Consider the following 24,554-nt stretch of genomic DNA (forward strand, 5'->3'; position numbering starts at 1 on the left):
GGACGTACCAAATTTTAATTCGGTGGTCCTGAATCAATAAAATTGAGAATGGAAATAGGGAATGTGTCAAAGTGACAACTTCTTTGTCTTTCAATTCTTCATTGGGTAGATCTTTTGATCGGTCTGTTTGTTTATGTTGGGAGTTTTTGGGTGTGTTTTGTGTAAATTTTTGCTAAACAGCTCGATTGTAGTTTGTTTTCTTGTGACAAATGACATTTAAAATAAACTGTTTCGACATCTTTGTAACTCTTGTTCACTATTATTTTCAATATATCAATAAGTATTATCTGCATACCTTCATCATGGTCATGTATGACATAAATGTGTCATGTACAATGAATTCGTCAAAATCAATCACTGCAACGAATTCATATCCTTGTAGGTATGTCTGACATGTGTATACAGCAACCTGTTCGTCATGCGGGCTTTGTTCCGAATGCCAATTTGTCGATTCAAATCCACGGTCTAAAATCATTATATCATAAATATCAGTCAATATTACTAATAGATTTACTAAACTTCAATCGTCAATCACAATATCAACAAAATCAAGACATAATTTGTGTACATATGTTACAAATTATTATTTGTTTGAATACTTTCGTTAAGGGGATAGGGGAAATATGTCAAACGAACGCGATATTTCATAAGAAATTGCACATAAAGACAGATGAAGATAAGGGCAAGGTGAAAATCATAAATTGCGGAAATACAAGCAAGAGCAAAATATGAGAAACGACGGATGAAAGTCTTAGAATATTTTTATATATATAATAAAAGTCCACAGTTGCATAGCTTTCTTTCCTTGTTAAATTTAGTTGTAAACAGGCTCTTGTTTTTTTATTTCTATAAAACTATCTCTTCGTCTTGTATGTTTTGATACTTCTTTTAGTATCTTTTACCTCAATTTTTCTTAATGTAAATCATGAATTGGAGCAGTAAGCACTATAACAATACATCTATTTTTGTCACTTTGCGAATATTTCACAATATAACGTTGAAGGTTTGAAAAGAGTAGACAAATTTATTTAAAAAACAAATAATGATATTTTTGGGGTTTTTTTTGTGATTCCTAACATAATTATAATTAAAAAAATGTTTTTCTTTAAAAAGAAATGTAAATTCTTCAAACTTTCAATACATGGTTTGACTAATAAATCAGCAGAATGCATTTATTTTTCTGTTCCAAAGAAAGGAAAATAGTTATACGTGTACATATAACACGTGAAATTTGGTTTGATTGCCAAAGAAAGAAATTTCAATTTGGGTTCAAATAAAAGTAAGCAAATTTACTTAGGTAACCAAGCGACTTTCAACATCTGACCATCAAAATGTGATTTTTATTAGGGATAACGTATATGGAATCAACACATGTATTGGTCAATAGTCAACTCAAAAACACAGAACTGCGGTTGCACTCATCACAAACCTTACTTTAACAAGGATTGTCAGTTTTTCTATCGAAGGTCGGAGGTTTTATCCGGGTATTCCGGATTCCTCCACCAAACAAATGACCGTCACGAAAAAGCCCAAATGCGGTGTTTAAATGTGTCGTTTATTAAAAAATATTAATTTCAGTTATATGTGTTTGTATTTCCTATGATGTTGATCTCTTAAATCTAGAAACACGTGGTTTAAGAAATAGTAGTTTTAGCAGTTCAAGGATGGATTGTTTCTCATAATCTAAAAATCATATTGGTAAACATATTTTAATATGAGCGTCACTGATGAGTCTTATGTAGACGAAACGCGCGTCTGGCGTACTACATTATAATCCTGGTACCTTTGATAACTATATACACCATGTTTTTTGTCGTATTTGGCCATAAGTGCCGATATGGATCCTGTCAGTGAAAATTATTAATAAATTTGAAATGAGTGATTCTGGTATCTCAGATTGTCGGATATCAATAAACCTCGCAGGTATAACGATACAAAACAATCTAAAATATCAAGAAATAGAAGTAAAATTGAGAATGGAAATTGAGAATGTGTCAAAGATACAACAATCCGACAAAAATAGAAAACATCCGAAGGCCACCATTGAGCCTTCACCAAAGCGCGAAAATCCTGCACCCAAAAGCGGGCTTCAGCTGGCCCCCACCAAACAATTTGGGTTTTAGCTAAAATGAACTTCACGCTAAATCCATAACATATAAATGATCTAAAATTAAAAAAAACACATAGACAAACAAAGGCCAGATGTTCCTGACTTGAGACAGGCGCAAAAATGCGTCGAGGTAAGACATGTTTTGTGAGATTTAAACCCTCCTCTATGACTCTAGCCAGTGTAGAATAATCAAACAGACAGCAATACGCACAGTTAAAAGAAGTCTTAGACCGCTGTTAGAATAGGTAACAAAAGACACCAAGCAACATGACAATGATACATAATTTGACTACTAGCAGTAACTGACGTGCAGGCTTCAGACCTCAACTAAACTGATTGAAAATCAAGCACAATCCCTTCTCGTTAGACTTTTGGTATCATACCATGATTAAATATACGAGAAGAACATAACCCGTATAATGCCAGCAACTAGTTATAGAATAAATGTGTTTATTTTCGATGCAAAGACCCTATTAGTGAAAATATATGAATACCAAATATGCTATCTTTAATGACATGACAACAGTATCAGAACTATTTCCTTTCTAAATAAGTCTGTTCAAAGGTTTTATAAGCTTTTAAAGTGAATGCCGAAATGTTTGAGCTTTGAATAGAATATTATCATAAAAAAACTTGATGTGAAATACCTGAATGTATTAGGGGTCTGCATGTTGATTTATATTTACAAATGATGTCCTTATGCCGATGAGAAAATTTAGTTAATGTTTTGACTAGTTTGTTTTATCGAAAATCCTTGTGTAGTAATTTTTTAGTAATACAGATATTTCTGTCGATAAAATCAAATACGTTGTAACATGAACATACATGGACGAATCGCACAAGCTGAGACACATAAACATCATAAGAAGGGGACAGGGGAATGTTACCATCTAAAATGGATAATTAATAATAGAAAATGAAAACTCCTCTCTTCTATTATAAATTTTGATATTGAGCTTCCCGTTAAAGATCGCCGCGATATAGCCTTTTTGTGCCAATACGGCGTAAAGCAACCAACAATCAATCCCGTTAAAGTTAGAGATATCAAGATCGAGGAAGGAGCAGTGTTCATTGTAAGTATTAGCTTTATTTGAAGTCAGTTAAGCAGGAGAAATATATTTAGTATACATACATTATACAGATGTCGTCATTATTGAGAGCTAATATATCATCAAATATCTAAAAGTGTTATTTAATGTGTGTACCATACTACGTGTTTTTCGATAGGGATTTGCTGATTTTAATCATAAATTGTTATTCACAATACAGAAACAGGCCCGCAATAATTGGTGCACAGTTAGTCCGTATTGGGATTCCGAAATAGGCATACTTTTTATTTATATCATGTATCTGTTAATTTGGTATTTTGTGATGAATTGTATAATATAAACTGCTGCAATATACAAATGTATGTCTACAGTACTAATACATTGTTGCTTTTGATATAACTTGTATTGCTACTACTGAGCTAGTACAATAATATTACGTCTTGGTATCTAAGAATTAATGGTTTGGTATAAAATGTAAACAGTGTTGGAACACAGTTACAAAATACATGTGTATTTTTGTTTCTTTTGTTAAAAAAATCATAAAGTGTTTTAGATTTAAGAAATCTAAGGAAATGAAGATGATTCCTATAATTAAAATTCTTTCCATTATCGATAAATAACCTTTTGTAGCTAACCGATAAAGTTAAGTTGTTTGTCTGCTCTATATATATATATACTGTGGATTCATTTATTTTCGTGGATACCAATTTTCGTGGATTGAGGAAAACTTTCATTTTCGTGGATATCTAATTTCGTGGTTTCGGCACAGTGTGCATACATTACTTTAGAAAAAAAATGTAACTCGTTGAACATTTAAATTCGTGGTTCTCCTGTACCCACGAAATACACGAACATTGGTATCCAACGAATATTAATGAATCCACAGTATATGAAGTTAACATGGAAAACAGCCGCAATGTTTTAGTTGGTATATAATATGACCGCATCAAGTTATTGTAAATAGAAATACATAGAATATTACCTGTCTGTCCTGGTAAGACTGCTGGATACGGCAAAATTTTCAAAAAACCTTGTCTTGCGTAGAATGTTAACACTTTTAACGCCTCATCATTTAAATATTGCAACATTACGACAATTGTATCAACATACATTAATTTCTGGTATTCAAACCATTCTATGAGATGCCCAGGATTAAGATGGTTAAACGCAATTTTCGCACACACAGCAGTACCATGCTCCTTAATTTTTGGATATATCACTGGCTTCACTGTAATACAGGGGTCACACGGCATACCATATTCCACTAGACCTACATATACAGGCTTGAACGTTATGTGTTTCGTAGAACACATATATTGCCTAGCCGTCAGTTCTGGTAGTTCCGATCCTTGGATATGGGTGTTTTTAATGCTTGCTTCAGAACGATGAATGCTTAACATGTTTTCTCCAAACAAACAACAGTTGAAATACGAAAAGTATGAAGAACCGTCAAGAACGTTGAGCACAATCCATTCAACCGATTGCCAATTTGTTTTTGCTTCAGCTATTGAGTTAAATATATGCATAGTTTCAAAAAGTGTGTCAGAAAGACAGTTTTCTCTATGCTGAAAGAAATTAAAAAACGTATTATCCATTTTTTTTTTAAATCATATTTATTTGAATTTCCCCTTTTTATTAAAATCATTTGCAATATTTTACTGCTTCGAAGAGACCCTGAAATCTTAATATTAATCACAACCTATACACAAACAATAAATAAATAGGAAACAAGAGAGGATTATATAAAAGAGTGCTGGTAGACATTATCTGTTAACCAAGCTCTGTTCTTAACTTATAACATGTATAAATAAATTAAATAAAATTTTAGATGACTGCAACACAATTTCATATTACAGTCCTAAGTATGAAATCGTTCAAATTATAATGGCATATTGTTATTCTAAACTGTTTCCCAAAATTGATCGCCCTGAAGATCATAAAAAACATTTTATTAAAATAAAGTATGGCAATAAAGGTTTTGATTTTGTAAATATTGCCGGTATTTTTAACGACCATTCTGTTAAAGACCAAATTTCTGGATATTTTGATAATACTGAACTCCCTATTATTTGTTATATTTACAAGAAATCTACCCGGAAATATGTGTTTAATTATAGCCAATTGTGTATAGATGTAAATATCATTGAAAATACACCTATGTCGTGTAATTGCAATAATTCCGAATACACTTATGGCCCAATTTCCCATGTCATAACAGGATACCTTAACATCGTTCGCGACCGAGAGTTAAAATCATTCCTCAGTAAAGGACCTAAATATCGTCCCCCGTCAATTATTAATTGGAATGAGTGTCGTTATATCATCCACAACTCACTCCTTACCTACTGTTTGAAATGGATAAAACAGGAAAAAACTGACAAAAAACTTTAAACTCTTTTTTTAATTCCGTAATGAAAATAGTTGATATTCGTATACAACATTTTAAAGAACATTTTACTCTTAACAACAACCATAAAAACCCTATTTCGCGTATCAAACATAAACTAAAAGAACTAGCCAAGGAATTTGTTTTTGTCCCCGCTGATAAAGCTGCTAATAATATCATTATTGTTTGACGTAAATTTTATATTGAGGTTCTGCAAAAGGAAATCAAGAATTTACCAACATTCCAACTGACTTCATTTTCAGAAAACGACATCTGTAACAAACACAAACTTTTAGATACTTCTTTACAAGCAGAACCAAATACAAGGAAAAATTCCCAACTATGTACTGGCTTCCGAAGCTACACAAAAAAACTTACAAATATAGATTTATTTCATCTTCAAGCCATTGTTCCACTACTAAATTGTCTATTCTACTTACTAGTACACTTAAATAACTAATAAAAAACTTGATAATAAATTGTCAAATAAGGCCTTTGAAAATAGTGGAATTAATTACTTTTGGAGTGTCAAAAACTCGTTAGAAGTACTTGATAAATTGATTGCATATATTGGTGATTTTAAATCTGTTCAAAGTTTTGATTTTTCTACCCTATATACAACTTTGCTTCATATTCTTATTAAGAACAAAATCATATCCCTAATTAACGGGGCATTTAAAAAATCAGAATGCGAGTACATATGTTCAAACTCTTTTAGGTCATTTTTTAGTAGCAATAAACAAAAGAACTATGTCAATTGGACATGCTTTGATACTATATATGCGCTTGAATTTTTACTTGATAACTTCTTTGTTCGCTTTGGAGATTCCGTATATCGTCAAGTTATTGGATATCCAATGGGGACTAAGTGTGCACCACTTATTGCGGACCTGTTTTTGTATCGTTATGAGTTATAATTTATGACTAAAATTATCAAAGACCCATCGAAACAACATTTGATACAAAAATTTAACAATACTTTTAGATATTTGGATGATATATTGGCTCTTAATAATGACGACTTCAGTATGTATACTAAAGAAATTTATCCTGTTGAACTTACTTTAAATAAAGCTAATACTAACACCGACCACTGCCCTTTCCTCGATCTTGATATCTATATCATTAACGGGAAGCTTAATACAAAAATTTATGATAAAAGAGATGATTTTTCATTTCCTATCTTTAATTATCCATTTTTAGATGGTGACGTTCCCTTGTCACCATCTTATGGTGTTTATATATCTCAACTTGTACGATTCGCTCGTGAATGTAAAAACGTATTAGATTTCAGCGAGAGAAATTTATGTATTACTGAAAAATTATTACACCAGGGTTTTCGATATCACAATTTAGTCAAAACATTTAATAAATTTCATCATCGGTATAAGGAAATAATTCGTAAATATAACTCAACATGCAGACATCTTATACGTTCAGGTATTTCACATCCAATCTTTTATGGTAATATTCTTTATAAAGCACAAAAATGTCAGTATTCACCTCAAAAGCTTACAAAACCTTTAAACAGACTTATTAAGACGGGATATAGTTACGATACTCTTGTCAGGTCATTAAAGATTGCATATTTTGACTTTAATATTGATTCACTTATAGTGTCTTTGCATCGGAAGTAAACACATTTTTTTTTTATTTTTTTTTTTAAATAGTTGTTAGCATGACACGGGTTATGCTCTTCTCATATATTTTATGATAGTATGATACTAAACCTTTAACGGGAGGGATTGTGCCTGATATTCATATGATGAAGACATAATCTTTCAATCAGTTTAATTGAGGTCTGGAGCTGGCATGTCAGTTAACTGCTAGTAGTCTATTGTTATATATACTGCAGCTGTGCTATTTGAGCAGTCAAATTGCATTGACCGTATATTTATATGTGATATACAGTCACTGACCGTATATCACCTTGTTTATGACGTTGACAATGTGTTTCCGTAGAGTTTTATTTATGACGTCAATAAAACATACAGGTTCGCGGCAATTTTACGTTGTCCGCTCACAATTAAAATATGACGGTTTTTACCCTAAATACTTCATTTAGAACAGTAATAAGAGTTGCAGTATATAAAGAATAACCATACATTGTCTCGAAATATCAATCTGTTATTTGTACTCGGCTCGAAACAGGTAGAAATGCTCGGCACAGCCTCGCTTTCTACCTGTTTCTAAGCCTTGTACAAATAACATTGATATTTCGAGACAATGTATGGTTATTCTATATTTATGTATTATTGTCATTTTTTTTATTTTCTTTTGTTACATCTTCTGACATCGGACTCGACTTCTCTTGAACTGAATTTTAATGTGCGTATTGTTTTGCGTTTACTTTTCTACATTGACTAGAGGTATAGGGGGAACGTTGAGATCTCATAAACATGTTTAACCCCGCCGCAATTTTGCGCCTGTCCCAAGTCAGGAGCCTCTGGCTTTTGTTAGTCTTGTATGATTTTTAATTTTAGTTTCTTGTGTATAATTCGGAGTTTAGTATGACGTCCATTATCACTATACTAGTATACATATTTTTTAAGGAGCCAGCTGAAGGACACCTACGGGTGCGGGAGTTTCTCGCTACATTGAAGATTCATTGGTGGCCTTCGGCTGTTGTCTGCTCTATGGTCGGGCTGTTGTCGCTTTGACACATTCCCCATTTCCTTTCTCAATTTTATAGTATATGAAAAATACCGAACTCCAAGGTTATTTCAAAAAGAGGAAATCCATAATAACTAACAAATGAAGACGTTATCATCTAGCGTAACGAACGAACAAAAAACAACTCCCAGATTCAAAATGATACAGGCATTTTCCCATGAAAATTGTGGGTCAAACCTGGTATTAAATATTACTAATCCTCCCACTTGAATGACAGTTGTTTATTGTTTCGTTATATTGACAAAATTGGTTGAGCAACTTGACTTTCCTGCGTCGTATATTTTTCATGCTGTAATTACATAGCGATCTGTCGTTTTTTAATAGAAATATCGTCGCACCAATATGTTTCTTCATTGATTAAACACAAAATAGTCCTTCAGTCGGGGTATATATATAGTAAATCTATTAAAAAAAAAATCCCTGCAGTTTTATTCGACCTATTAGGAAAAATATGCAATAATTTCCGGAATTGTGAAGTATGAAGATATTATTATGCAATATCAGTACTTCCTAATAGTAGGTACGGCAAACCAATGGGAGATAACTCATAATTACCCTAAATAAATGTTCCCGGATGTGTGTAAAAATAAAATCTTTGGGTGACCTCCTATTACGGCTTATTATTAACTTGTTAAATCTCTGAAGGTTCTGATTTCTTTTGATAGATGTTATATGAATATTCATGATTTTGTATATTATAATTTTCCAGAATACGATGAAATATTTGAGATAGAAACAAGGGTTGAAAGTTACATTCTTTCAAAAATATATACATGGGAACGTTATACAGCCATAAAATGTACTTTTTTATTAAGTATGATATATTTTTTAATTAATTAGGTCCAATAAATAATTCTTGATAGCTGTATTCATATCAAAATATTTTTTTATAAATAACCCTTCAACAACAGAAGGTTTATATATACGGAGTTATTTCCCTTGCATTGACAACTTCCTGTTTACTTCTGATTTAATCAGCTTGAAACTGCCATATAGTTTAAGACTTTAAAGACACTTTTGCATTATAAAGCCAGTTTATTGCCATTTAAAATTATTAAACCACATAACACACCAGAAAGAAAAGATACTGAACCATTGCACGTGTCATGACATGAGATAGTAAGGATACTGAATAATGTCACATGTGGTTTAACAGGTTGCCCCTTCCCCCTCCAAAAAAGAAAATGAGGGGTATCCCATAATTGAGGGACTGTCCCTAAAACCAGGGTTCATTTTACTAATGTAGAAAAAGAAAAAAAAGAAAATTTTAATTTTTTTAACTTTAAAAATTTTCTTTCCTATATATATCAGCTGTATATATTTTGAACAACTTTTCTAGAAGTAGAAGAGGGGTCCAATTATTTTTGATAATAAAGAAGATTATTAGCTAACTACACTGTTATTGGACTTAATATGATGAAAACTGCCAATGCAATATAATGTGTAAACTGGGCCAATACAGAATAACTCGGCCAATATAGATTTTTTTCTGTATTGGCCGAGTTATTCTATATTGGCCGAGTTGACACAAGTGCAGGATTTCGGAACGTCTCTAGATTTTACATCGAAAGACACGATAAACACAAACTGAAAGTAAACAGTTGTTTTGAAGACGCAGTTGTCATTTAGTTATCTTAAACATGCTCAAAATGTCAGTATGGCATACATTTCAGGCGAAAGACGGTCCCATTCATTTAAAAGGTACTTTGAAAGCAGACGATAGAACTATTTCAGGTTTGGGGAACGAGTAGATCATCACAAAGTTCATTTCTTGACGACCTCATAATTTCACATCGATTTTAAATTAGTTTCTGCATAACACATGCAATGGCAGTACCTTTCCAATTACTATTTATGTGTTGCGTCTAAATTTAAGTTGTAACACTTTATAGTGACTGAAAAGGGTAGAAAAATTCATCAGATAAGAAAATGCTGAAGATACCTGGAAACAGCACGAGATCATTATGTATTGCATCTTATAAAAAGAAACAAACTGAGATTTGTATAGTTCCACTTCAAGGTAAAAATATTTATCTCTTTTGAAATGAAATTAAAAAAAATATTGTAACACTGTAGTTAATTAATAAAGATCTTATTACGTGTATTTCTGTATTGGCCTTGTTATTGGTCCTCAGCCAGCTGTACCTGCCAATACAGCAAGCCTCGGACCAATAACAAAGCCAATACAGAAATACTTACGTAATAATATCATATATAAGACAAGAAATATTAGAAAATTCTTGGACATGTTTTGACTATATAATACCAGATAGATGTATAGTTCTTTGGGATAGTTTCTTCAAATAATATGTGCTCATTTGTACTAAAAAGTGTTTTCTTACATTTTTTTTTTATCAAATATACCCCTCATCAAAGGGATAGTCATTACATTGGCTTTCATGTCGATCCCACCCCTTGTCGGTCCGTCTCAAGTACTCTGATAGTTTAATAAAGTTATTAAAATTTTGAAAATATTTAACCACAGAGTGAATGTAATGTTTCCATTTATATTAAGTAAAATACACGAAAAAAAATAGACTTCAGGTACTATTTTATGATGATAGGGGTCTCATTGAGGGGTTCTTGACCCGGATCCCCCTTACTGTTTTGTTGAATTCCTGTATCCTGCTTACACTATGTACGTAAGCAATTCTCATATTTTTGTAATTTCCCATGTCCCGCTTTACTTCATTTCCCGTTTTCACAGCACAATAATTTGACTTTCATGTGTCACGTTTACAAAAAATTGACAATCCCGCGTCATGCTTAGACCCCAATGAGACCCACATCATAAACAAGCTTCTGTCCAAGTTTGGTAGAAATCAGGATAGTTTAAGAAAATTTGAAAAACTTTCATCATAGAGTGAATATTTGTGGACGCCGCCAAAAAAGACTATGACGGAATGTAGAATCGCTATGTCTGGTTTTTTCTACAAAAGTCGAAGGCTTGACAAAAATGAGGATATATAAACAATTACATGCAATTCATAAATGACATTAAATAATTCATCTTACTTCTTCTGCTTACTGGTACTCCAATATATTCATACTAAACTTGCCTGTTGTCATGCATCCATCATTGATACTTTTTACAAATAATTAATTCCATTTATACTGATTTAAAAAATTTGTCACCAAATCCTCGAGTCAATATAGCTTATTTCTTATTTTATTATGGGGAAGGATTGACTTTTGGCCGAAACGACTTGGGGATGGAACGACCAGATACCTTTATATTGAGGTGTTACCCCTCATTTGGGTTCACAACCCGTTTAACAACAATCAATATATATATATTTTCAACTTAAACATACATTACATAAGAATCCTCCATGCAGTAGCGGCAGTTCACTTTGAGTGCTTTTCTGTATTCACACTCGCAGTTAATGTTTTAATAACAAAAAAAATGACTTGGCAAATTATTCTTACGTCGTCAATTCTCCTCTGTTATCATGGTTATCAATATCACATTTGAAAATAATAATACAGTGTGAAAAATGGGGTCATATTAGTTCTATTTAAAATACATGTTGTATTAACATGACCCTATTTTTCAGACTGTTATTAACAGGAAACTTTTACGATATAATTTTTTGTTTACATATTTTTGTGTGTGTGATCACATTCACTGAATAGTTAAAATTTCCCCCACATATATGTTCTGAATACAATGGTATAATTAAATACTGACACACATTCAATTTGCTGATACCAAATCATGGCATTCTAAGAAATTTCAAGCATTGGCATCTAGTGTACATATTTGTATTTCAGATCTATATCATCATGGAATTTCCATCTAGAACTATCAAGAACATGAACCATAAGAGCGTTTTACAATATTTATGCAATCGAGAAATTGGAAATGTAAGTAAGAATAGAAGATATGATATAAAACTTGCGTACGCCCTTAGTACTGAACTTGCTTTGTATCATTATAATGACGTCTTTCAGAAGCGACTATGTTACCACTTAAACAAAGTCATTGACTGCACAAATGCAAGAGCCATTTTTATCATAAACTTTTTAGAAGAACTTATTTGTGATGTTATTGAGCCATGTCACCCAGACAAAATGGACATTGTTTTTATATATTTCATGATGAGATCAGAGTTTGTGAAATATGGAAAACTGAAAAAAATGAAGTGGATAGTAGGAGAACAAATTGCTAGAAATATGTTAGATAACTTGAAGAAATGGTTTGATGGTACATTTTAATATTCTATGCATTGCTCATTGTTGAAGGCTGTACAGTGACCTATAGTTGTTAATTTCTGTGTCATTTGGTCTCTTTTGGAGTTGTCTCATTGGCAATCATACAACATCTTCTTTTTTTATATTTAAACTCCAACAAATATTTTGACTCAATTACAAAATGTCTCGAATAACAGACTTCACAAATTTGATTCCACTTTTTGATAAACATAGCCTTTCAGACTTTGATATTGTTTTAAACAACCAAATGGCATTAAAAATTTTTAATTATATCAAATCAAAAAATATCAACCAAGACAAAATGTGTAAGTGGTTTACTGAAATAACAAAAAACAATATAGAGAAAAAAACTTTAGTTACAAGGTTGCACAGACTGAAAAAAGAAGTAAGTCGAAAAAGAGGCCTAGAGAAGGCTACATTATTAACAAATGTTTTAATACATGTAATATGTGTGCAAGTGACTGCAAAATACAAAATCAGAAGTCTAGTGAAGATGCTACTTATAAAAGAATAGCAGAAGATTTAGCTAATGAATTACAAGTAAATCAGGAAAAGAAGTCAATTGTAGTAAATCAGTTGAAAAGAAAATTAGAAAAAAAATGTTGTTCTTCAAGAAAGAAAAATAAAGAAAGTTAAAATGGAAAACAAAACTTCAAGTGAAAATCTGAAATCTAGAATACAACAGCAAAACAGTAAAATTAAAAAGTTAAGATATAGTTGTAAAAATTTAAAAACTAAAATCAGAAGACAGTCATCCTGTGTAGTAAAACACAAATCATGTACTAAAGATTTAAAGAAGAATTTAACAGACATAGACAATATAAATAAGAGCAAAACACAAGAAATTAAAAATTTGAAAAGTGAACTGAATAAAATTCAGAGTTTGTACAAGGATGCATTAAAACAGTTGAATGAACACGAAGAGCTTGTAAGTAACCTTAAAACAAACCTAAATGACTCTATGCAAACAAGGGATTACCTTCATTCTTTAATGCAAGACGATAAAGAAATAGATATTTTGGACGATAGGTTACGTGCATATACACCAGAATTTAGACAAGCCGTTATGAATATATCTGGTAAGAATGTAGCAACTGAACACATAGTATCCGTTATCAATGAAAGTCTTAAATTATCTGGAAAAACTTTAAAGCAAATTCCAACACGAAGAACCATTGATAATATTGTAACAGAAAAGGTTGTGGTAAGTAATATTCAGGTCGGACAGTGTTTGCAAGACAAAGTAAAAACAACATTATATTCTGATGAAACACGGAAGTTTGGAAAGACATACAACAGCTTCTTTATAAGTGATGATCATAAAAATGTATACATGCTAGGTTGAAGAGAAATGCACAATAAAGCATCCTCCACAACTTTAGATACTTTTAAGGAGATTTTAACAGATATAGCTGAACTGTGTAATGGAATTTTAGAAAACAATGAGATATCACATGGATATAATATATTATGTAACATTCGAGACTTCATGTCAGACAGGGCAAAAACAAATATAGCCTTTACAGAATTATTAATTGATTACCGTAAACAAATTATGCCAGAAGTTGTTGATGGTTGGGATGATCTGACAGATGTTCAAAAAAATGCCTGTTCAACTGTAAATAATTTCTTTTGTGGATTACACCTGCTTGTTAACTTTGCAGAGTGCACCACACCTGCACTTAAAGAATTTGAAGTCCTTCATAAAGAGGACAATATTGTGAATGACCTTGAAAATGAGTTTGGTGTAGATGAAAGAGATGACATTTTTTTATCTAAATTTGATGGTGATGTTATAACATTTTTGAGATTCTGTGCAAAAAGTTTTGCCAGAGGAGTTGACGAGAAATGTGGTTGTTTTGCCTATTTTAATTCATATTGTTTTGAGAAAATGAAAAAAATAACTTTATTTCTTTCAGAAGAAACAGATTCAATATTGTTTTTCTTATGGGTGAAATTGCTTTTTACCATAGAAATCATATAGTAAATTTTTTGCAAAATGTGCATGGTGCAAATAATTTCCTGCAAAAAGCCACACTTTCTCTGTGTAGATCTAATCTTGTATTAGCCGAGTGTAAAGTTCTTGGGTTAATATCAAAAATTATAACTGCGCCATTGTGGCGCCTCATTGAAAAAACTGATAGACATGTTTTAGAAATGAATGCATATTATGAAATGCTTCTAGACTTTTTTTATGAAAATAGCAAAGATGCTAATTCCTTTATAAATTGTGAAGTATTTCCATTTGATGAGAATTTAACTCATAAAGACAAGTATTTTGATTGTTTAAAAATGCAGGATGATCAGATAGACACCCTTGCTGTGCAGGTAGCACAAACTTTGTTTGCTTCTTTTTATAAACTGCTTAAAGTAGCAATGAAGGATCAACTGCCAGGAGGTCTATTTTATGTAGTATCACCAGAGTTATCTGCTGAAACTTTATCAGTTATACCACACAACAAGCTACCAGAAAGAGCATTTGGGATGCTTGATTTCATGGTCAGATTCAGACCTAATGCTTCAATTTTAACAAATGAATCATTTATCACATTTTCGTTCAACAAAACACATAAATGGTTGGATAGTTTACCTAAAGAAGAGAGAGATAAATTGTTGACAGATGCAAGGAAACAAGGTAGGGAATTAAGGGGAAAATTTAAATTGAGGTGTGCTGAAATAAAAAAGAAAAGATTAGAATTATTAAAGAAGAAACAAGAAGAAGTGAGGAAAAAGAAAGAAAACAGCTTCAGGAAGAAGGAAAACAAACATCAGAAGTTATTTTCTATGGATTATGGCAAAGTTCTAGTGTAGCAGATGACATACTAAGGTCCATATCCAGAACAAGTGAGAAACGAAAGGCATTGATTGCGCAGTTAAGGTTCCGACAAAACGTCTTGAAGCAATATGTTAAAGATAAGAAAATTTTTAATGCATCTGTAAAAGGTAAGGCGCTTAGTATAGATGCTCTAACAGAAAATGTTAAAAAGCTCATTGAAGAGGCTGCCAGTAAAGATGTGAGTAAAAATATACAACAAAGGTCATCTAGGATGCCAATTCTTGTTGGGAAAAAAGTTCAACATACTTTCAACGAAGGAACATTCACTGCCAAAGTAATATCAACAGTACCCGGATTTCCAGACTACTACAACTTAATGTACGATAGTGAATTAGACAGTGAAGGGAAGGTAACAGACACTACATCTATCTATACATACAGACTATTAGAGGATTATTGAGCCAAAAAACTTGAGATAATACCTGAGGTGGTACGTCTAAAACCATGTTTCAAGTTCTGTTCAAGCTTCGTTCTGCATGTAGTCGCACAGGAAGTGAAGTAATATGATTTCAGCATGGTCATGTATAGGAATACATGAACTAATCCAAGGCACTTGTTAACACCAAAACTTTACTTTTGAGTACATGTGCACCTTCATGACTTGTTTACACAAAAACTCTACTTTGAGTACACAATGCACCTCCATGACACTTGTTTACACCAAAACTTTACTTTGAGTACATGTACACCCATCAAGTTTTACCTTGGAGCTTCCCATATTCTGAATTGATCAGTATTGAAGTAATTTCAAATATATGGGAGGCTGCAAGTCATACTAACAACTAATGATTGATACAGTGAAACCTGTCTAAATTAAACCCTGAATAAACTGGAAACCATATTCTGAATTCCCTTCATCTCAGATTCAATGATTGAACTTCAGTCATGAATGAGTTTGGTTTAGTCAATAGACAGATTTCACTGTATAAATATTGTAACTAATGTATACAGATATTAATTTACTTTACTTGTATACTATACATACAAGTCTTTACATTGATCAGACAAACTTATTTTGTTTGAAATTTCTAAAATAAAAAAGGTAATATTTATATTCATTGTTTTTCAGTGGAACAGGTATTTTAGAACTATAATTGTTGGAAGGTTGTTGTTTATTTTTATTTATAAGCATTCACTATATAAGAATAAGAATGTTTCAATAAATAAGGTTAATGAAAAAGAATATTTTAAACTATCATGACTATATAAAGACAGATGACATATTGCGAAACTTGTCTTGTGTCTCATGGTACACACACATACATTTGTATATATATATATATATATATATAAAGAGTAATTTTACACATTCAAATGTTTATAAAACTTTATTTTGCATTTTCAGTATACCAATTGATGTTCTGAAGAAAGGAATTTGGCACAATATATAAAGGTATTGTCATAATTAATATTATGGGACTTTGGACGATAGCATTTCATGGGAGTGGTTGACATTTTCATGCTTTATGCTTCTATTTTGACCGAAAACTGAACATGGTGGATTGAAATTGAGTAAAAAGATGTAAAAGAAGCAGTATTAACAAAACTATAACCCAAATGATTAAAAATATACATTTAATTGATTTTTAAAGAGAGGAAACAGTTTTTCTAGGATAGAAAAAAAATGTCATTTTGAAAATTTTCTATTTCTTTGTTGTTATTATGTGTATTCATAAAAGTGAAACTGTTTTGAAAATGTCTTCACAATGCCTTTAAAATGAGGTAAAGTTTTCTTGGATCAGTTGTTAAAAAAAAATCACTTTCCGTACCTACTAATAGAATATAAGTACAAGACTATATTCAATCAAGAAGATCAACGATTAGATATATATTAAAATTAAACAGAAAGAAAGAATTAGAAAGGGCGGATCGAATTTCAAACAAATAGTGTATTTTTTTTTTAAACTTTTGGGTTAATGACAATGCTGGTTGACGTTCGTGCACGAGTTCATCACAAACGTAAAAAAGCTTTAGAGTCGGCAATGTATACAAACAGAGAAAACGTAAGCTTCTAACCGACAAACAAGACATTTATAACAATACAACTTTTATAACAAAACACATAATACATATGCAATACATTACACAGCACAGAATAAAGCCCTAAAACATTTTATGTAGTAAGCAGAATATAAGCATGATAAACTAGGTATTAAAGCTAAAAGCATATATGTGTAAACTAGGCATAAAAGCTGGTAAAATGCATAGCTTAACATATTTTAAAAAAGGGGTATGGTCTAAATGTGAAATAATTTTAGCTTAATACATGAACTAAAAATCTGCACTTGCAGTCATTTACCTTCCATGACTTTGAAATATTTTTTAAATGACTAAAATTAGCATTTTTTTCTAAAACCATCAAGTAAATAATTCCATAAAATAGCAGCTGTATTTTTAAAGTGTTCTTACCATTGGTCGATGTTCGGACCCTAGGTATATCTACAATATAATAATATCTAAAAGTATATTTACAATTTTTCAATGCAACTAAATCATGTAAATATGGTGGTGACAATTTATATAGAATTTTAAAACATTCAATAGCCATATTAAGCATACGTCTTATTTTCAGTGATACAACCTTTGCTCTTAAAAGTAGTAAATCATATGAACTAGCATAGTCTTCATACATAAATTGTAAAGCTCTTTCAGGATTTTTTTTTCTTATTTAGTGGGGGTTGGGGGGGGGTTGTTGCAAAAATGCCATGCCAAAGGGCAAAAATTAAAATTAGATAAAATAAATGTGTCGAAAATGGTCAATTTGTTAAATTTAGTAAGGTAGCAGCCAATGCGCTTTAAAACATTCGGTTGTTGAGATGCTTTACGACAGATATGTTTATTGTGGTGATTAAAATTAAATTGATAGTCAATTTCCACTTTAAAAAAGTTTGACTATCTCAGGACAAGATATTTTTGCTGAATGTTCATTAAAACAGACTTTTTTACAAATGTTTTATTTCCAACTGCAATGGCTTGGAATTTATCCGGATTTGCCTCCATACAAAATAAATCTAAACCAGTCAATTAAAACAGCATTTCTCTTTCAAGTGTACATAATAAATTTTTATAGTTTTAGGCTTGTATCCATCCGATCGAATAAAGCACATAGAAGCACATGTAAGAACAATGCAACACACATAGACTTGCACTCATTGTAGTATTCTAATATTATAAAGAAGGAATAAATACATCAGAAATTGTAGATATGTGATAATATGCATGTAAAGCATTATATGTATTTTACTGGAGACACGAAGTAGATATATGAAGCAGAGTTAGTGAATTTATTATAGTATGTGACGGAGTACTTGAAGGTTCTATGCTAGCTAGCAATAACGGAATCCCTTCGGAACATGTCACTAATCCCTTGAACAGTGACTCCAAAATGCATGTTTTTCCCAGTTTTTCTTCTGACCTAATCTTTTATGTAATTTTGGTAATTTCTTTCCGGGATTCCTTCGTGACGTTTTTAAATCAGTGTTTAAGTGGAAAGACGAATACAAATCTGATCTGCGTGACGCTTTCCTTGTGAACCTGATCGACTTAACACGTGCTTTAAAAATCGTGACTTATCGGAAGAAATAAATCTGAACACAGAAACACAAAGCTGAATTTTGATAAACCTTTGTTTTCGGATGAGTTGAAAACTTTACTTCGATATTACACCAGGGCATTGAATGCGTTTAACAGCAACAGTTCTATAAATAATCATAAAACACTAAATAAGTGGATGAAAACATACAAATTAATTGAACGTTATCTGAAACGTCAATGCATGAAACAAGAAGGTGACAAGCTTAGTGTGATCCGCAAAACAAACCCAAAATTATTTTATGCAAAGTTGAAGCCAAAACAAAAATAGGTAAAAGTAATCTGAAATTAAATGCACTTTAAAGATCTTAGACTAGAAATGAATTTGGATTCGGATAAGGAATCAACTGAAGGAGGTAGTTTTTGTGTTGAACTTGATGATGAAGTAACATACAAAGAAGTAGAGAAGGTTATTAATCTATTGAAGCAAAGTAAAAGTCATAGTCTTGACCTCTTGCTTAACGATTATTTCATCGAACTTTGCTTCCATTAATAGTAGGTTTCTCAAGAATGGATAATTCCCAAAGTCTTTGTGCGAAGCTATAGTCATACCGGTTTATATAAATAAAGGGAACGTAAACTTAACTAATATTTACAGAGGGATAAGCCTCATGAGCAATTAAAACAAGTTATTTTCAGCTGTTTTAAACCAACAACTGGTAAAGTTGGCATGTGTAAACGACATTATCAGCGACGCAAAATTTGGAATTAGGCAAAGTCATGGCACGGTAAATGCAATATGTGTACTGCATCCTCTTATAAAAAGGACGTTATCTTACGAGAAACGACTGTACTGCTGTTAAGTGGTCTACAGGAGAGCGTTTGATAGTATAAATCGTACAAAACTTTGGATGAAGCTTTCATATGTAGGAATACGTGGAAATTACAGTCAATTGTGTACTCTATGTACGAAGTAATAAAGTATGCTGTTCGTTCAAAAGGTTCGTACTCTGAATTTTTGAATGTCAAATCGGTTTACCACAAGGTGAAGCTTTATCGCCTTAATTCTTCTCCTTATATGTCAATGACTGTGAAATGTCCTTTTTGATCGATGAATGCATCCCGCTTTAGATGCGAGATTTAAGTTGGGTTTTTTTCTTCTTATGTATGCAGATGATATGGTGCTATTTTCGGAAACCTTTCAATGTCTGCAGTCAATGCTGAATTCATTAAAACTATATACCTTAAACACTATTTAAGGCAGATGAGTTTCGAAACGGAGGTGTAATCAACGATTATGTTCTACAATAATGAGAGCTTAAATCTCGAGACTCTTGATGACTAGTGTTACTTGGAATTTAAATCAAAATTTCTTTCTTCACAGAGGAACCTGGAATAACAAGGTCGAAAATCAATGTTTGCTATGCAATCTACGTCACGAAATTACCATTTATAAACACAAAATCTACTGCCTCTACTTGATGTGTACGTAGGTAGTGTAATTTCTTACGCATGCGAAGTCTGGTTGACTTTATAAAAGTGATGATTTCGAAAAAGTCCACAAGATGTTTAAAAGGAAAATTTATATTTTTGAATATTGGTTCAAAATCCTGTCAACAAATAACTATTTTACGCCTCGTATACAAAGTGTATAAATAATGATCGAAAACGTTCAAAATTTGTAAATTGGGAAGAGTTAATTAAAGATGAACTAAACATTGGACTTGGGAATATGTGTATTAAGCAATCAGAGCTTGTCTTTGAGATTGATTTCCCTTTAACTAAAAAAATGCTTTTAGATAGTTAAAACATAAGATGGACGCGATAGCAGTAGCAAGTGCCGTGTCTATATATACATTATAAACCGTTTTGATTTACAATTCTATTGAACAAAGTATATTCCTACAGGGTATCGGAGAGCACTTTCAAAAATTAGACTTTTTTTGCTTCCATTAGCAGTTAAAACCGGATGCTACCAAAGCATCGAGTTGTCATGTAGTACAATTTGCCATCAGTGTATTGAAGACGAATTCCATTTCATCGCAGTGTGTCCGAAATATAAGGAACTTAGATTAAAATTTATAAAGAAATGTGTATGGTCTAGACCAAGTGTGTTTGAATTTATTGAACTTTTAAGTTTAAAGAACATCAAACAGTTAACTTATTTAAAATTTCTGCATTCAAAGTCAGAAACAAGGGGACGAAAGATACAAGAGGGACAGTCTTACTCATAGATTGAAAATAAACTGACAACGCCATGGCTAAAAATAAAAAGACAAACAGACAAATAATAGTTCAGAAGACAAAACATAGAGAACTAAAGACTAAGCAACACGAACATCGGTCCACCAAACACTGCGGTAATGTGCTCCAGAATTATATAACATGATCATTCTCTGTCTATTTAATTTAAAAAGTTTGTATTCAAACCGATGAACTGTAAAGTTCAAGGTGAAAAAGATATGAATTCCTTTTTTTTTAAGTTTTGGGCTAGCTTTATATATAGATTTCGTGATATCCAAAAATCAAACAAAAATTCAAGAAAAGACAGAAGAGTTTTCAACAGGCTAGCAATGAAATAACAGTTTACCCCTTAGATTCCTCTGAAAAGCATAAATCTCGAGTGTAATATTTGTCCAAACATTTTTGCATTTTTGAAATGGTTTTTTCCCCATGAATTTGACTACATATAATTTGTTTTAACGTAGGACAACTCAAAAGCCATCTTTTTACAGATGGTGGTATATTTGGCAACTGTATGGGTTGTCATGGTTGCCTGTGTAGTTAGCAAGAGTCGCGATTGCAGTAATTGATGATGTCAAAAACTTTGTACATGTACTAAATAAAATATGTAATTTGGTTTTATGGGGATTACCAATTAAACTTCAGAAAAAAATATTTTGGTTTTCAAGTATTTTAAGCACTTTTTGTGACAAATACGGCTAAGGTAATCTATTCCTGGGATAAGAAAAAAACATGGGCTCATAATAAGATCTTATATCAAAGTATATAGAGATACAACAAATCAAACTAAAATGTACATAACACATTAGCCAATCAACATCAGTCAAACACAATCAATCACAATTCCGGGTCTATACTAAAAGCGATTTACAAATGCACCTTTAATATAAAAAGTAGAAGTACAAATATACTGAACTCCGAAGAAAATTCAAAACGGAAAATCCCTACTGTAATGGCAAAATCAAAAGTTAAAACACATCAAACGAATGGACAACAAAAGTCATATTCCTGTTCCGACATTTTGTTATGTAGATAATTGTGGATGAACCTGGTTTTATGTGTCCTTTCTTAAATAGCTTATTTGATTGTTCATTTCAAATATAGGCTGGCTGGCTATTCCACTGAGTCACGGTCGCCACATTGAACCTCAGTCCACCATACATTTGGTCCGTGCATCTCGATTAAAGCATTATTTTCAGATCTCAACGATCATGTCGGTTTGTAAAATTGTATGATTTCACTAAGATACGAAGGAGCAAGTCCATGCAAGGCTTTTGAATGGGTAAACAACAGTGTATACTGGTATCGGCATTAAGATGTTAAACAATGAAGAGTCAAAAGTATTGTAGTTATATGTTCAAACTCCTATTTGCGGGTTACTAGCTTTGAGTGTTGTGAACACGCAGAAGTTTGGATAGACACGAGGCATTCGCACCATACATTAAAGCATAACCATAATCAGGTCATGACGTAACAAGAGCGCATACAAGAGGTTTTCATGCAGTGAAGCGTCTCCCGTTATACTAATATGCGATCAAATTCGTCCTATGTTAAGAATCTGATGGAATCGGGATTTTGTAAATGCTTGGTTTGTTGCTGCATGCTGAGGGTTTGACAAAAATCCGAGCTTTCGAACATATGATGATTTACTTACTATATTTTCATCAAAATTCAGTTGTAACTTACCAAAACTTTTGACTTTGTGTTTTTTAGCAAACACAATCAGAACGATATTGTCCTGGTTTAACTTTAGCATTTTTGTACACATCCAAGTTTTGATATCTCCCAAACAAGCTTCTATTCGCTCGGATATCTCATCCCAATTATCCGATTGTTTGATGATTGGTAAATTTGCGTTTCATCCGAATAGCAGTGGTATGAACTGCCATGCTTCTTACAGATACCATTTACCGGATACGAAAACATGGAATAAGGTCTTGGTCCGAGCACGGAACATGAGGGGCAAATAGGTTGTAATTAAAAGATGACCGGATTTCGAATGGTATATTAGTTAGCCGTATGTTAGGTGAATGAATTAAAATGAAATTGATGGTCAATGTACTTAATACACAAACAAATTAGAAATATTTGTTCAGATCCGGATTTTCATCCTTGTTAAAAAAAATTATTCGTAATGATGGATTTCACAATTCTAGACAAGGATTACGATTTTTCAAATGCTATGTAGATTATGGGAGGTCATAAATGGGCTTCCGGCGTACATAGACTTTCTTTTTTTCAGTAATTATTGTTTTGTTCATATGAATGCTATTTAAAAGTCAGGCAAAGACCCTTTTTAATAAAGAATCCTTTTAACCGGTACATGCTTGTCAAAATTTACCAGTATACATATATAGGATAGCGCCGTCAACTTTGAGATGATCCATAAATTTACGTCATTCTTTCAATCTTATTTTATATCCAACATGAAGTAGAACAAAAGGGGGAAAATTGTAATTTTTAATGTAAGAAAAGACTCGATTCCGTTCTATCGTGATAAAGGGTACCGATAATTTAGTAGTTTACTATATGAATCATATGAGCATACAAACCATTCAGATGCTTACTTCCTGTAGCTCTGAGATTTAGACCAGCAATACAAAAAAACAGCTGTAATGATTTTATATTTCGAATCAATATTCAATAGCTTTTCTGATTAATCATTGAAAACGAATATTTGCGAAAGGACAAAAGTTGTATAAGTCAAGGGTAGAGGAGATAATATTGTATGTTCTATATCTATAATTGGTATTTTTAAGTATTTGCATACAATTTACACTGCTCATTGAGTAGGTATTTTGAGATAAATTTGAACCTCGATTTTGTATACTGATAAAATAAAATAAAATAATATCGATCGAGATTTCTTGGATAATTTCACACACGTAGTTTTATTAGGAGTTATTTTAAAGTACTGAAATGCTTTCGAGGTAACACTGATTCTCAAAATTAAACATAACGCTAAACCCTACTGTATCCTGTTCAAGTTTTTGACTTAAAGTCTTCAAGGACGTCAAATGTCTTCTTTGTTGTAATCTCCCTATAAATGTAGTGACTGACCCATCTTTAACCTTTCACGAAGTGTACAGTATGGATCAGTTGAACTTTTATTAAGTGTATCGGTGAAACGTACTCAGTATTTGCATATATATGTAACAAGGTGTAAATGTAGATATCAAACATTATAGATTAGATACACTATGCATGTTATATAACACTCAATACAAACCTATAAATAGAAGGAGAACACAAAGCGGGGAAATGAGATATTTTATGAACGATTGAAAATGAGAAACTACCGATAATGAATGACAGAATGAAAATTTTTGCACAGAAAGGCAATTTTTTTTTTTTTAAATTCATTGAATATTTATACATACATTTTGATCAATATTCCTTCTCAAACCAAAATTGCATATAATCAAAACCAGGCAAAATATCAGTCCTTTTATCGTCTTCGAATATTTTTTCTTCATTATTTCACTTCAATAAGAAAGTACGCAAAAATCA

At 31.9% G+C, this 24,554-nt stretch overlaps 2 long non-coding RNA genes and 1 pseudogene across 3 annotated transcripts; 2 read left to right on the top strand and 1 right to left on the bottom strand.

Annotated features, from left to right (window-relative positions):
* Positions 1-327: 327 nt before the first annotated feature.
* On the bottom strand, positions 328-24,554 carry LOC143042640 (uncharacterized). The gene is made up of 4 exons (XR_012968072.1): positions 24,425-24,554; positions 17,679-17,708; positions 4,142-4,724; positions 328-465 (listed from the first exon to the last, which is right to left on the bottom strand). It is a non-coding gene; the product is annotated as an uncharacterized LOC143042640 (long non-coding RNA).
* Positions 9,182-17,019, top strand: LOC143048126 (uncharacterized). Of its 2 annotated transcripts, none has more exons than XR_012969751.1 (3): positions 9,182-9,337; positions 11,993-12,085; positions 16,615-17,019. It is a non-coding gene; the product is annotated as an uncharacterized LOC143048126 (long non-coding RNA). The 2 variants fall into 2 exon arrangements; XR_012969757.1 differs by lacking the exon at positions 9,182-9,337 and adding an exon at positions 9,619-9,919.
* Positions 13,300-15,771, top strand: LOC143060666 (uncharacterized; annotated as a pseudogene).

This window comes from Mytilus galloprovincialis, chromosome 1 (assembly GCF_965363235.1).
Source record: "Mytilus galloprovincialis chromosome 1, xbMytGall1.hap1.1, whole genome shotgun sequence".
In the NCBI taxonomy this organism is placed as follows: domain Eukaryota; kingdom Metazoa; phylum Mollusca; class Bivalvia; order Mytilida; family Mytilidae; genus Mytilus; species Mytilus galloprovincialis.